The sequence below is a fragment of the Octopus sinensis genome, linkage group LG12 (genome assembly GCF_006345805.1).
Source record: "Octopus sinensis linkage group LG12, ASM634580v1, whole genome shotgun sequence".
NCBI lineage: Eukaryota > Metazoa > Mollusca > Cephalopoda > Octopoda > Octopodidae > Octopus > Octopus sinensis.
The window spans coordinates 23,382,645-23,395,770 of NC_043008.1; the positions used below are offsets into that span (position 1 = coordinate 23,382,645).

The 13,126-nt window shown below is 37.0% G+C and overlaps 1 protein-coding gene across 1 annotated transcript in view; it reads left to right on the forward strand.

The window, feature by feature from the left end:
- LOC115218047 (IQ domain-containing protein H-like) overlaps nt 1-13,126 on the forward strand; it is a 396,498-nt gene that overhangs the window by 313,377 nt on the left and 69,995 nt on the right. The window lies entirely within an intron of this gene.

The following is a 13,126-nucleotide window of genomic DNA, read 5'->3' on the forward strand; positions in this document are numbered from 1 at the left end:
GTCTCCTTCATTCTTTTGTTGTCTTGCCATTTCTATCAATATATTTATATATATATACATATATATATATACATATATATATATATATATATATATATATATATATATATATATATTATATATATATATATATATATGTATATATATATATATATATATATATATATTATATATATATAATATATATATATATAATATATATATACTAGCAGAGATACCCGGCATTGCCTGTGTTACATACAATTGAAGAATTAGACTTTTCTGTTATATTTTATGTAATGAACTAGAATACCTATGTTTCGAATTTCATCAAAATTGCAGATGAGGGTTATTTCCCTCTTTACACCCCCCCCCAAAAAAAAAATTGTAATTGTGTGACATGTATCCTATACTACTGATTTTTATGCACATATTTCAAAATTCCAGTCTTATTGAACCTGTTAAAAAGATTTTTCTCTTGGAAAATGAAGGTCATGGAGCTCTAAAATGTGAGAGTTAAGGCCCCTGTTGGGGGTGGGCATCCTAATGTCAACCAGAGAAGTTGAATTGTTGAGAATCTTTTTAACTTGGGTCTTATATCTATTGTTTGAATTTCTTTGAAATAGGAAATATATGTTCACTGGGTAAAAGAGAGCAAAGCTACATGAAATCAAAAGACGAATGATCACAATAAGCAGTCAGTTACCCTACCCTAGTCGTTATCACTCCAAATGTAGGATTCCTCACCATCCAGGTGACAGGCACAGCCGTAAGAGGCATTATAAATCTATAGCAATTGGAAGGGCATGACCCAACTGAAATAAACATTAACAACTGTGTGACGTGATGGCTGAGGAGAAATGAAAGTGTCACCTTTGGAGTTTGCAAATGACCACTATACTGATACGTAACGGGACAGAATAAATTTACAATCTATAAATGTCTTTGAATAACCAGTCACTCATCTGGGAAGGCCTTGAAATCAATATTACCATCTGAGGACTGTGTGACTGAGTGATCATAAAAAGACTGAAAGGAGATCTGCAATCAACTTTACTCAACACTTTGCAACTGAATCAGTGGAGGCAAAGATGCCTCTCATTTACTTGACAATTTATGCACCACATTGCAGAAATCACAATGTAAGCGTATGTCAAAACAAACTGTTACACTGTTGTACCATTGAATTACAAATAATGATCAACTTTTATGCTCGGGTAACCCTAGAGCTTCCAAGAGCGCAACTGTATTCATTCTTGCTTAGATAAAATGACAAAATTGTGGGTGTTAAGTCCCCATGGAGGGGCCTTTCTAACTTGTAAGAAGATGAAATTTTATAAATATTACTTCATTTGTGTGTAATATCTATGGTTAAAATTTCATCAACAGCAAAAATATATGAATTGTCATGGGGGTTATGGCCCTTATGCATAGAATATAATTTCCAACTTTCCTAAAGATCCATTCATTACTTTTGGATCATAAAAGAAATGACTAAAATTTGGGAGTTAAGGCTCCCATTAAGGTGTTATATATATATATATATAGATACAGATATATATACACACACACACACATACAAAGATAAATTGATAGATACAACTGAGTGGGCAAACAAAAATATGAGACACAGCCTAGTGCTTTTTTTATGTTGATAAGCCTGGTACTTATTTTATTAGTTTGTTCTTGTGAAACCAGTAAGTTATGTGGATGTAAATAAATGAACAGCAGTTGTGAAGCAGTGATGAGGGCGAAACACAGAGACAAAGACACACACATACACTTACATATATATATACATATATATACGATTGATTTGTTTCAGTTCCTGTCTACGAAATCCATATATATTGTTGATGGCATCCTTTTTGTCTCGGGAGACAATGGAGTTACGCATAAAATAATCTAGTCCGGTTTTTACATTTCATGTCCTAGTACATCTACTACTGTGTCTGTGTAATCCTATCCTGTACAAACACTCCCTCTGGCAGGTGCCACAAATGTAGTGAAGACTTTGCCTGGCTGGTTGTAATGTCATAGTTTCTTCTTGATGTCTTTTATTGTCTTTCCATTTCTCCTCTTTCTCTATGTCACTCCTTTGTGTTCCCTCTTTTACTGTACGTCGCCAATCTCCACGGTTGCTGGCAACTGCTTTCCAGTTGGTAATATTGATGTTGCAGGCATTCATGTCCCTTTTCCAAACATCCTTGTATCGTAAGAACGGTCTTCCCACAGACCTAGTGCCCCTAGCAAGCTCTCCGTAGAGTTTGTCCTTGGGGATTCTGCCATTTTCCATACGGCTAACATGTCCAAGCCATCTCATATGTCTTTGTGTGAGGAGTGCAAACATGCTTGGTATTCCTGCTTGCTTGAAGATATCTTTGTTGGGGATTTGATTCTGCCATTTTGATACAAAGGATTTTCTGCAGGCAGCGCAGGTGAAAGATATTTAGGCGATGCTTTTGGCGTATGTATGGTGTCTAAGTCTCACTTCCATACAGTGAGTGCTAAGTACACATGCCTGGTAAGTCTTCATTTTTGTGATCTTGGTCAGCTTATTGTTGTCCCATGCCTGTTTGGAGAGTTGGGCCATCACAGCAGCTGCCTTACCAATGCGTATATTGAGCTCAGCATCAAGGGATATGTTGTAGGTGATGGTAGAGCCAAGATAGGTAAACTTCTCCACCTCCTGTAGTCTGTGGTCTCCAATATGTATGTTTGGGATGTCCGATTTAGCCTGACACATTATGTTGGTATTCTTGAGGCTGATAACTAAGCGAAAGTTGCCACATGCTTGCTCAAAACAGTTGATGAGCCTTTGTAGGGCTTCTTCTGTGTGTGATACCGGAGCAGCAGCATCAGCAAATAGCATCTCCTTGATCTGGATGCTTCTGATTTTGGTCTTGTCATGCAGACGCGAGAGATTGAACAGTTTCCCATCACTTCTACTGTGCAGAAACACTCCATCATCTTATGCCTCAAAGGCATGTGACAGCAGCAGCGAGAAGAAGATGCCAAATAATGTAGGAGCAAGGACACAACCTTGCTTTACCCCGTTTTTTATTTGGAAGGTGGCTGATGTTGAACGATTGTGCTGTATGGTGCCTTGCGTATCATCATGGAAAGATTTGATGATCCTCAGCAGCTTTGGTGGACATCCGATTTTTTGGAGCAGAATAAAGAGGCCTTTTCTACTTACCAAGTGAAAGGCCTTTGTCTGATCAATGAAGGCCATATATAATGGCATTTTCTACTCTCAGGACTTCTCCTGAAGTTGGCGTATGGAGAATATCATATCAATAGTTGATCTGCTTCTTCTAAAGCCACACTGCGATTCTGGATAAATTCAAGAAGCAGGCAGTTGTAGCCTGGACAGGATAATGCGAGCAAAGGCGTTAGAAGAGATATTCCACAGTAATTGTTACAATCACCACAGTCACCTTTGTTTTTAATGATGTAAGCATCCCACATATCCTGAGGGACTGTACCCTCTTCCCAGCACTGACACAGAAGCTCATGAAGGTGCCAAAGCAGGATGGTGTTTTTGCTGGTTTTGATGATCTCTAAGAGGATGTCGTCTTTCCCTGGAGCCTTGTTACTTGCTAGGGTTCAATAGCCTTGGTGAGCTCTGCTATAGATGGCAGACTGTCAACTTGGCACATGACTGGCAAGATCTTGACACCCTCGATTGCAGCCTCAGCTACTGTGGTGTCCCGTGAGTAGAGATCCTGGTAGTACTCCACCCATCTATCCATTTGCTTGCTTTGGTTCTTGATGAGATTTCCAGTAGTTGATTTCAGATGGGCTGATTTGGTTGTTGATGGACCGAGGGCCTTCTTCAAACCAGCATACATCCCACGGGTGTCGTCACTGTCAGCAGCTGACTGGATACTCTGACAGATTTCCTGCCAATACCTATTTGCACAGCGTCTGGCAGTCAGTTGGGTTTTATTTCTTGGCTTTCTGAGTTCTTTGAGTGGCTTTGTAGAAGAATCCCTCTTGTATTGCATCAGAGATGCATGCTTTGCTTCAATAACTGTTTCTAGCTCTGAGAGCCCAGCACTGAACCAATCTGGGTTTTGCCTTTCTCTCATGCCGAAAGTATCTATTGATGTGGTATACAAAGCTTCCCTGATATAATTCCACCTACTTTCATGCATTCGAGCTTTGGTGTTGGAGAAGGCTTTTGCGGATTCCATGGACAGCGAGGCTCACCAATAGAGAAGTTCTTAAGCAGATAAGGTTGAAAATGTTGCTAGAAGCTGGGATCACGAAGTGTAGATTGGCATATTTCGGTCATATTATGTGGAGAAAATCCCTGGAGAAGGACATCATGCTCGGAATGGTCAGTGGCAAGAGAGGAAGAGGCCGGCCAAGAACCCGCTGGCTTGACACTATCAGGAGTGATACCGGAATGGACATGGCCAATCTGAAGGAAGTGGCCCAGGATAGAACTGACTGGAGGACATTGATCCAACGAGTGACCGAGAGTCGACTTTGACTGAGCGGATAGAGAGAGACTTTCAGCAGAGGAGATTGGGCAGCTACTGAGGGCAACCTTGATAGAAACAGCAAAACATTGTCGCAGTGTAGGGTCCAAGGTTCTGGCAGTGTTAATGCGTGGTCGGGCCATTTTCTTGGAGTGATGGACTTTGTTAGGCAGAATCCTCCCCTGCTTCTTATTAGTGAATGATCTGTGTCACAATCTGCGCTGTGGTAACTACAGGTCAGTTGAATAGAATTCAGAAAGGATCTTCATGTAATGATGAGATCCAGCTGATGCCAGTGGTGAGATCTTTGATGTCTTCAAGATGCCTTGTGGGATGTCTTGTTGGCAAAGAATGTGTTAGTGATGCACAGGTTATGGTATGTGCAAAATTCAAGAAGTCTCTGACTATTGTCATTCATGTTGCCAATACCAAAACACATACACTTACATATATACATACATATATATACGATTGATTTGTTTCAGTTCCTGTCTACGAAATCCATATATATACATACATATATATATACATACACACACACACACAAAGATAAATTGATAGATACAACTGAGTGAGGAAACAAAAATATGAGACACTGCGTAGTGCTTTTTTATATTTTGATAAGCCTGGTACTTATTCTATCAGTTTCTTCTTGTGAAACCAGTAAGTTATGGGGATGTAAATAAACGAACACCAGTTGTGAAGCAGTGATGAGGGAAAAACACAAAGACACACACAGACATACATATATACATACATATACATACAATTGATTTCTTTCAGTTTCTGTCTACAAAATCCACTGACAAGACTTTGGTTGGTCTGAGGCTATAGCAGAAGACTCATGCCAAGTTACCACACGGTGGGACTGAACTGAGGACCTTGTATTTTGGAACCAAGTTTGTTACCACACAGCCACACCTGCACCTATGTATGTGTGTGTGTGTGTGGGGGGGGGGCAGGGGTGTATATGTGTATATATGTATGCATGTATATATGTGTATATATATATGTGTACATATTACATGAACATCTATATATATATACATCTAGACATACATGTATACATATACATGTATATCTATAGAAATACATCTATACATATACATGTATACATATACAGCTATACACAAGGGCCCGGGAACAGGGGGTGCAGCAGGTGCACCTGCACCCCCTAGAATTCTCAGTGGGTTCAAGATTAAAATTTGCAGCCACATAATCTTACCAGTTTCAGAAAAAAAATGTCTAAAATTTATCGGTATAAAATGCTTAAGTTCGATCTCGTTTCAAAACAAAGAAAAAAAAAATTAATAATAAATAAAAGTGATGATGCTGGCATAAAATTCCCTAGTGAGTTTATGACCACTAACTTTTGAGTAGTGTCAAAATACAAAAAAGTAAGTGACAATAACAACAGTAGCAGCAACAATAACAACAAAACCAGCATGCATGGTTAATTTTGAATATATAGCATTACTTGAATTATTGAAGACAGCTTCCACCCAGTTAAAATGTGTAACTCTCTCTTTCTGTCTGTCAAATACTTCTCTCCATCTTTCAGTACCACTCCCAAGTTCTTTGTAATTGGTGTTGCTAAAGATTTAAAATATGGTTGAAGACCGTTTGACCCCAGTCTAAAAACGAAACCCTTTCAAAATTCTTTCAGTCAAAACGATTTTCTCATATAGGTTGTTAGGTCCAAAATGTGCACGAATAAATTGTTTGAAAGTAAAAACTTTGAAAGGAAACATTTAACTATAAATAATTGCAAACCGAAATTACAAAATAAATTTGTAAAGCCACACATCCGCTTCTATTCTTACTCAGTGGTATCCAACACAGCTTTCAACATTTGGTGGACATTGTCTCCGTTTTGTAACCTTTCCTATCCTCTTCTTTGTAAAACATTCCCTATCTATTTCTATCGTTCTTTCTCTCTACACATCTTCTTTTCTCTCTTTTCTACCTTTCATTTCTTCCTGTCTCTATAACTACCTCCTATCTATCTTTATTGCCTTCTTTCTCTACACTTCCTCTTTCTTTCTATCTGCACTCCCAGGTCAATGCCCCCCCCCCCCGGTCCACCTTTTTGGTGCAAAACGACCATTCAATATCCCATACCATTATCTGCTTGACCACTGCCTGGGTAAGTGCCTTTTTTTTTTCAACTCCAGCCTAGCATTCACTTCAGCCTTGATTCCCCTTTTGATTTTTCATTCAATCCTTACTTTCCTTTTGTCTTTATTCCTCTCTATCTGATCATTTGAAAGAGGCAACACAAGAAGGAAAGCGAAAGACACTGATGAGGTCACTTAGTTCACTTGAGTTCCTTAGGAAATAGTTTCCTTTCAGCATTACTACTAACAAATCGTATCTTAAAGACGTAGTTTAGGCAGAATGCCTTATATGTTGACAACTTTCATTTTTTATCTTGCCTTAATTCTGTCGTATTATCAATCAAAAATCTTCCTGCGTTTTATATAAAATAATATCTGCGTTATGTTTGTTTCCAATACTGTCCTGCTTTTTCATTTTATATAGAAAACACTGATTTAATTAGTTTGATAAGTGCCTCTGCACGAAACTCTCAAACCTTCAGTCACTATGTAACTTTCACCGATCAATAAATCTATACTTATTTGAGTCTGACTCAACATGAGTTCTATTTTTCATGTTTGAACCACTACGCCTCTGATGAAAACCCAATAAGGTTCGAAAATCGATTAAGGTTGTTCATCTTATTTTCAATCTACGGAGAAATGGCTAAATTTACCCTCTTTATAAATATATGATATATATATATCTAAATAGACATTGTGGGTCATTTAGCTTAATGGTAAAGTACTCAGCCAATATCTGAGTTGTATGGGTCGAATGCCATAACCATCTGCTGGCAACTTTTTTAAATGGCGGTGCCCCAGCATGGCCACAGCTTGTGAGCTGAAACTAGATGAAATTAAAAAATAAAAAATTGTAACGATACCAGCTACCAAATGGTTTCATGGTGAATTGGGGCACTGGGTGACCTTAGTAAAGTCATTGGGGAGCATTCCAGCTGATAATCGGCTCGGGATTCTCCCCAATGACTTTACTAAGGTCACTCGGGGCCCCAATTCGCTGTGAAACCATTTGGTAGCTGGTATCGTTACGATGTCTATTTATAGTTACCCACTACTCTACCTGTAGAGTGGGCTCTCCTCCAGTTATATGGTTTTACTGTATATTATCATATATATATATATATATATATATATATATGAAAGAGAGAGAGAGAGAAAGTGATACAAGCACGCACATATATATACATTAATATATATATTATACATTATAAATATTATATATATTCATCATCACTTAACGTCCGCTTTCCATACTGGCATAGGTTGTACTGTTCAACAGGGCCAGAAGCCAAGGGCTACCAGCTCCCATCTAGTTTGGCAAGGTTTTCGTGGCTGGGTGCCCTTCCTAACACCAACTACTTTACAGTGTATATTATAGATTTCTGAATCTGCCCACTTGGGGCTGACATTGATAAAAATAGAAGTCAAATCGCAAAGCGGATCATTTGAAAGAGGCAACACAAGAAGGAAAGCGAAAGACACTGATGAGGTCACAGAAGTGTGACGAAAGAACTATATATATATATATATATAGAGAGAGAGAGAGAGAGAGGTAGGTACATATGCAAGCACACATACACACACACATATACATACGAATGTATGTATTTGTGTGTCTGTATGTCACCCCCACCACCGCTTGATAACTAATGTTGATGCGATTATGCCCCCGTAACTTTGCGGTTCGGAAAGAGAGGCGATAGAATAAATACAAAGCTTCCAAAGAATAATTCCTGGCATTGATTTGTTCAAATAAAAGACGATGCTCTAGTATGGCCTATCGTCTTTTGAAACATATTGGATGGGAGGTCATCTTGCTGGTTTTGCCAATAAAAAAACACAGCACTATTTATTTGATGGTCACTATTTGTTTTTCAGGTTTTTGTTCGACCAGAGTTCTTTCGTTACAATTCAGTGGCCTTAAACGTGATCCTTTACTTCATTCTTTTTTCTTTCTTGTATCTGCCCTTTTTAATCATCCGCCATGTTGCATTCAACAGAAATTCAAAATCTTTCTCTATCTCACTCTTTATGCCTGTGTATGTATATACATATAATATGTGTTCATACTCAGCGGTCAACATCTGGCCGATATTGTCTTAATTTTCTATCCTGCTCCTCTCGGCTTCTTTCCCCTCTTGTTTGCAAAACATTCCCTATCTATTTCTACTTGTCTTTCTCTTCACATATCTGCTTCTTTTCTCTCTTTACTCATCTTCATTTTTTCCTCTTATTATCACTTTCAACTACATCCTGTCTACCTTTATTTCCTTGACTCCACACTCCCTGATGACATTTCAAGAATATCTGACATTGCTTGAGGCAAATCCAGTTTCCTTAAATGTGTTGGGTTCATCATTTTGAGTTAGAGAATAAGAGATAATCTAACCGTGGAGACACTCCTTAACACTTACTCTAAAGAAGGCCATCTAGATCGTTTAATCTGCAGGGAAGGTGATGGCCTCAATATTTTGGATTGCAAAAAGCATCATGTTTATTGACTACTTTCAAAATGCTCTCACCATCAATGGTGAGTGCTGTACTGTGCCACCTTTCTAAGACAGTTGCGAAAGGCTATCAAGGCCAAACGCAAGGAAAACTGTCAAGTATGTTTTTCTTTCATCGAAACAAATACTCCAGTGCACAAGTAATTGGTTTCGATGGCTGCCTTTTGTGATTGGCTTCGAACTGCTAAGCCACCCTTCCTACTTTAGTGATTTGACCTCATCTTATTATCTATATCCCCTACATATATATAAAAAAATACTCAGTTAGGAACCAATATCATAGTGATGATGTCTTATCAGCTGTTGAAAACTTGCTTAACAGGATAGCTTCTTTTCCAAGGCAACCGAAGCTATGAATCGCTGAAAGATGTATGTAGATGATCTTTTCTGTTTGATTTTCACTTTTCAATTGCCTCAATTTTGTTCCAATTTCAAAAATGTGTATTGTTCACATGAACTAAACCAACAGCATGTTTATCCAACATTTCACAGAACTTTATTAAAACTTCCATCATTGAATGTTTTAACATTGTAATGTTGTCACCTTGTACAAAATGCCAGCTTCCACATCCTGTTCTTTGATTGAGGGAAAAATGATCAAACTTTAAACCTCTGTCACAGTTTTCTAAAGTTTTTCTGGAATAAGTGAATAGCATCAGATTCAACGTGAAAAATTACACCAATGTATCAAATTTGAAAATTTTTGCTTAATTTTAAAACTTCTGAAGGTGAAATCAAGCAGAAAAAATTCTAATATTTAAAAATGAACTTTATTTGGTCACATTCCATGAGAATATATTCGTCAGCCTGTTAATTTTCCAGTCGATCCTCATAATAATAAAAGTTATTATTATTGAACATTTGTTTGTTTTGATACCCAAATTAGAAAACTTCGCCTTGTTTGTAAAAATTTGGGTACTACAGAAGTGTGGACCTGAGTTCTGAGAATGCGCATGTCACAAATTTGCGCACACGCGCCGGTTAGATGTGTGCTACTAGTTGATTTTAACACAGAGGTAAACAACGAGACACACGGACATGCGCTACTTGTAAATGGAGCAAGGTTATCCATGTAATACAAAAAGAAAATTGCAGATAAATTGAATATAAAAGTGAAAAGTAATCATTAAATACTGGAAAAAACATTCATCTCCCCTAACCCTAAACGATCAAACTAAAGCGTTTGGCCCGGTCATAAAAACAAAAAAAAAAAACCCTTAAACCCTAACCCTTAATAAAATATGGGAAAAGCTGGAGATGAATGTTTTGAAAACATTCTGAACTATCTTTCAGAATGGTTTACTTTTCAATGAAATATCATTTTGTTATTTTTCATGTTTTTATTCAATTTATCTGCAATTTTCTTCTTGTATTAGATGGATAACCCACCCTCCATTTACAGCAAGTAGCGCGCGTCTCATTGTTTACCTGTGTGCTAAAATCGACTACTTACGACTAACGCGCTCGCATGCACAATTTTGTGACATGCACACTCCCAGAACTCGGATCCACACTTCTCCAGTAGTGCCAAATTTTGGAACTGAGTTTGCACCCACTAAGCAAATTTTGTTCCCGGGCCACTGACTATACATATACATGTATACATATACGTGTATATATATACATGTATATATATATATATATATATATATATATATATATACATACATATACATATATATATATATATACATATATATATATATATATATATATATATATATATATATATATATATATATATATATACATCCATATACATACAAAAGAGAGATGTTTTTGTTTCACTTTTAAGTTAAATATTCTTTTTGCCCATAACACTATTTGACTGTGGTCATGCAGGTGCATATGTATATGTATATGTCAATGTGAATATGGATTAATGTATCTGTGCATATGTACATATATACATAGGTGTACATATATATATAGCCAGAGGCATGGTTGTGTGATAAGAAGCTTGCTTCCAAACCACATGGTTCCAGGTTTAGTTACACTGCATAGCACCTTCAGCATGTATCTTCTATTATAGCCTTGTGCCAACTCAAGTCTTGTGAGTAGATTTGGTAGATGGAAACTAAAAGAAGCTTGTTGTATATATATGTATATATCTATGTGTGTGTTTCTTTGTATCTGTGTTTATCTCCCACAACTTCTTAACAACCGATGTTGGTGCTTTTAAGTCTCAGGGACTTAGCAACTCGGCAAAAGAGACTGATAGGATAAGTACCAGGCCTAGAAGTAAGTCTTAGGGTTGATTTATTCCACTGAACCGTGTCAAGGTGTTCCAGTATAGCTGCAGTCAAATGAGTGAAAAAAGTATAAAATAAAAGATAAAAGATAGGTGTGGCTGTGTGGTAAGAAGCTAGCTTCTCTACCTCATAGTTTCAGGTTCAGTTCCACTACATGGCACCTTGGGTAAGTGTCCTCTACTATAGCCTCGGGTTGACCAAAGCCTTGTTTGTGAATTTGATAGATAGAAAGTGAAAGAAACTCCTCATATGTATATATTTATGTGTGTGTGTGTGTCTTTCTGTCTGTGTTTGTCCCCATCTCCATTTGACAATCAGCGTTGGTGTGTTTACATCCTCATAATTTAATAGTTTGGCAAAAGAGACTGATAGAATAAGTACAAGGCTTAAAAAATAAGTCCTGGGGTCATTTGTTTGACTAAAACCTTTCAAGGCAGTGCTCCAGCATGGCCGCAGTCAAATGACTGAAACAAGTAAAAGAATAAAAGAATATGCATGCATACATACATATATCTATATCTATAAAATTCACTGTCTGTGTATGTTTGTTTTCTCTTTGCATGGCCAAACCTGTTGGATCAATCTCTACCAAATTTGGTATGAAGGTTTTTCATTACTCAGGAGAGGTTCTAGTCGGGGTTAAATTTTGTCCCTTGCTCATATACGGGGCTGTAGCTCCACCTATACAATCCTTTTGATTTTCTTTTTACAGTGGTATACTACCAAATTTAGCATGAAGGTTTCTCATTACTCCGGGAATGTTCTAGAGGGGGGGTATGTGTCAAATTTTGGCACTTGCCCATATGGGGAGGGCTGTAGCCACCCCCACCATACGACCCTTCTGATTTTTTATTTCCGGCGGTATTATTCTTTCACATTTGTTAACACTAGAATATTATTTCATTTTTATTTTATGTGTTTTTGCTTTTATTGTTTCACTCATATTTTTTCACTTTTAATTTAAATATAACACTAAGACCATCTTATTTTACACATCTACAATACAATTACCAGTTAATAATTATCATAGCAGTTACAACATTGCAAGGTATTTATAGTTACATATTAACCCTTAAATATAATTTAATACATGTGCTTAATCTATCTATCTATCTATCTGTCTGTCTGTCTGTCTGTCTAACTATCTATCTATCTATCTATCTATCTATATATATATATCTATCTATATATCTATCAATATATCTGTATCTATATATATCTATATATGTATATATATATATATATAATATATATATATATATATCTATTAATATATCTGTATCTATATATATATATATATATATATGATAGAAATATTAAAATTACTAAGTCTCTCTAAAAGAGAACAGCGGCAGCGTTCCCGGAAAATAATAGTTATCGCCATACTAATATGGCATTCTTATAAAAATAAGAATAAAGCTGTCCGCTTATTAGCTCCATGAGGCCATCGCCTTAAGTTAGCTATTTGATACACAAACTGTATCCATATAACCTTCGAACAAGGGAGGTCAGTCACTCCACACTACTTGACCGGCAGCTACAGACGCGTTTCGGGGTATTGCCCCTTTTCAATGCAGCGTAGCCAGCCAGTAGGTGTCGCTTCCGACAATCTCTGTTCGATGGTTTTATTTACCTAGTTTCGGTGGAATACATCCACTTGTTTTCAATAATAGAAATATTAAAATTACTAAGTCTCTCTAAAAGAGAACAGCGGCAGCGTTCCCGGAAAATAATAGTTATCGCCATACTAATATGGCATTCTTATAAAAATAAGAATA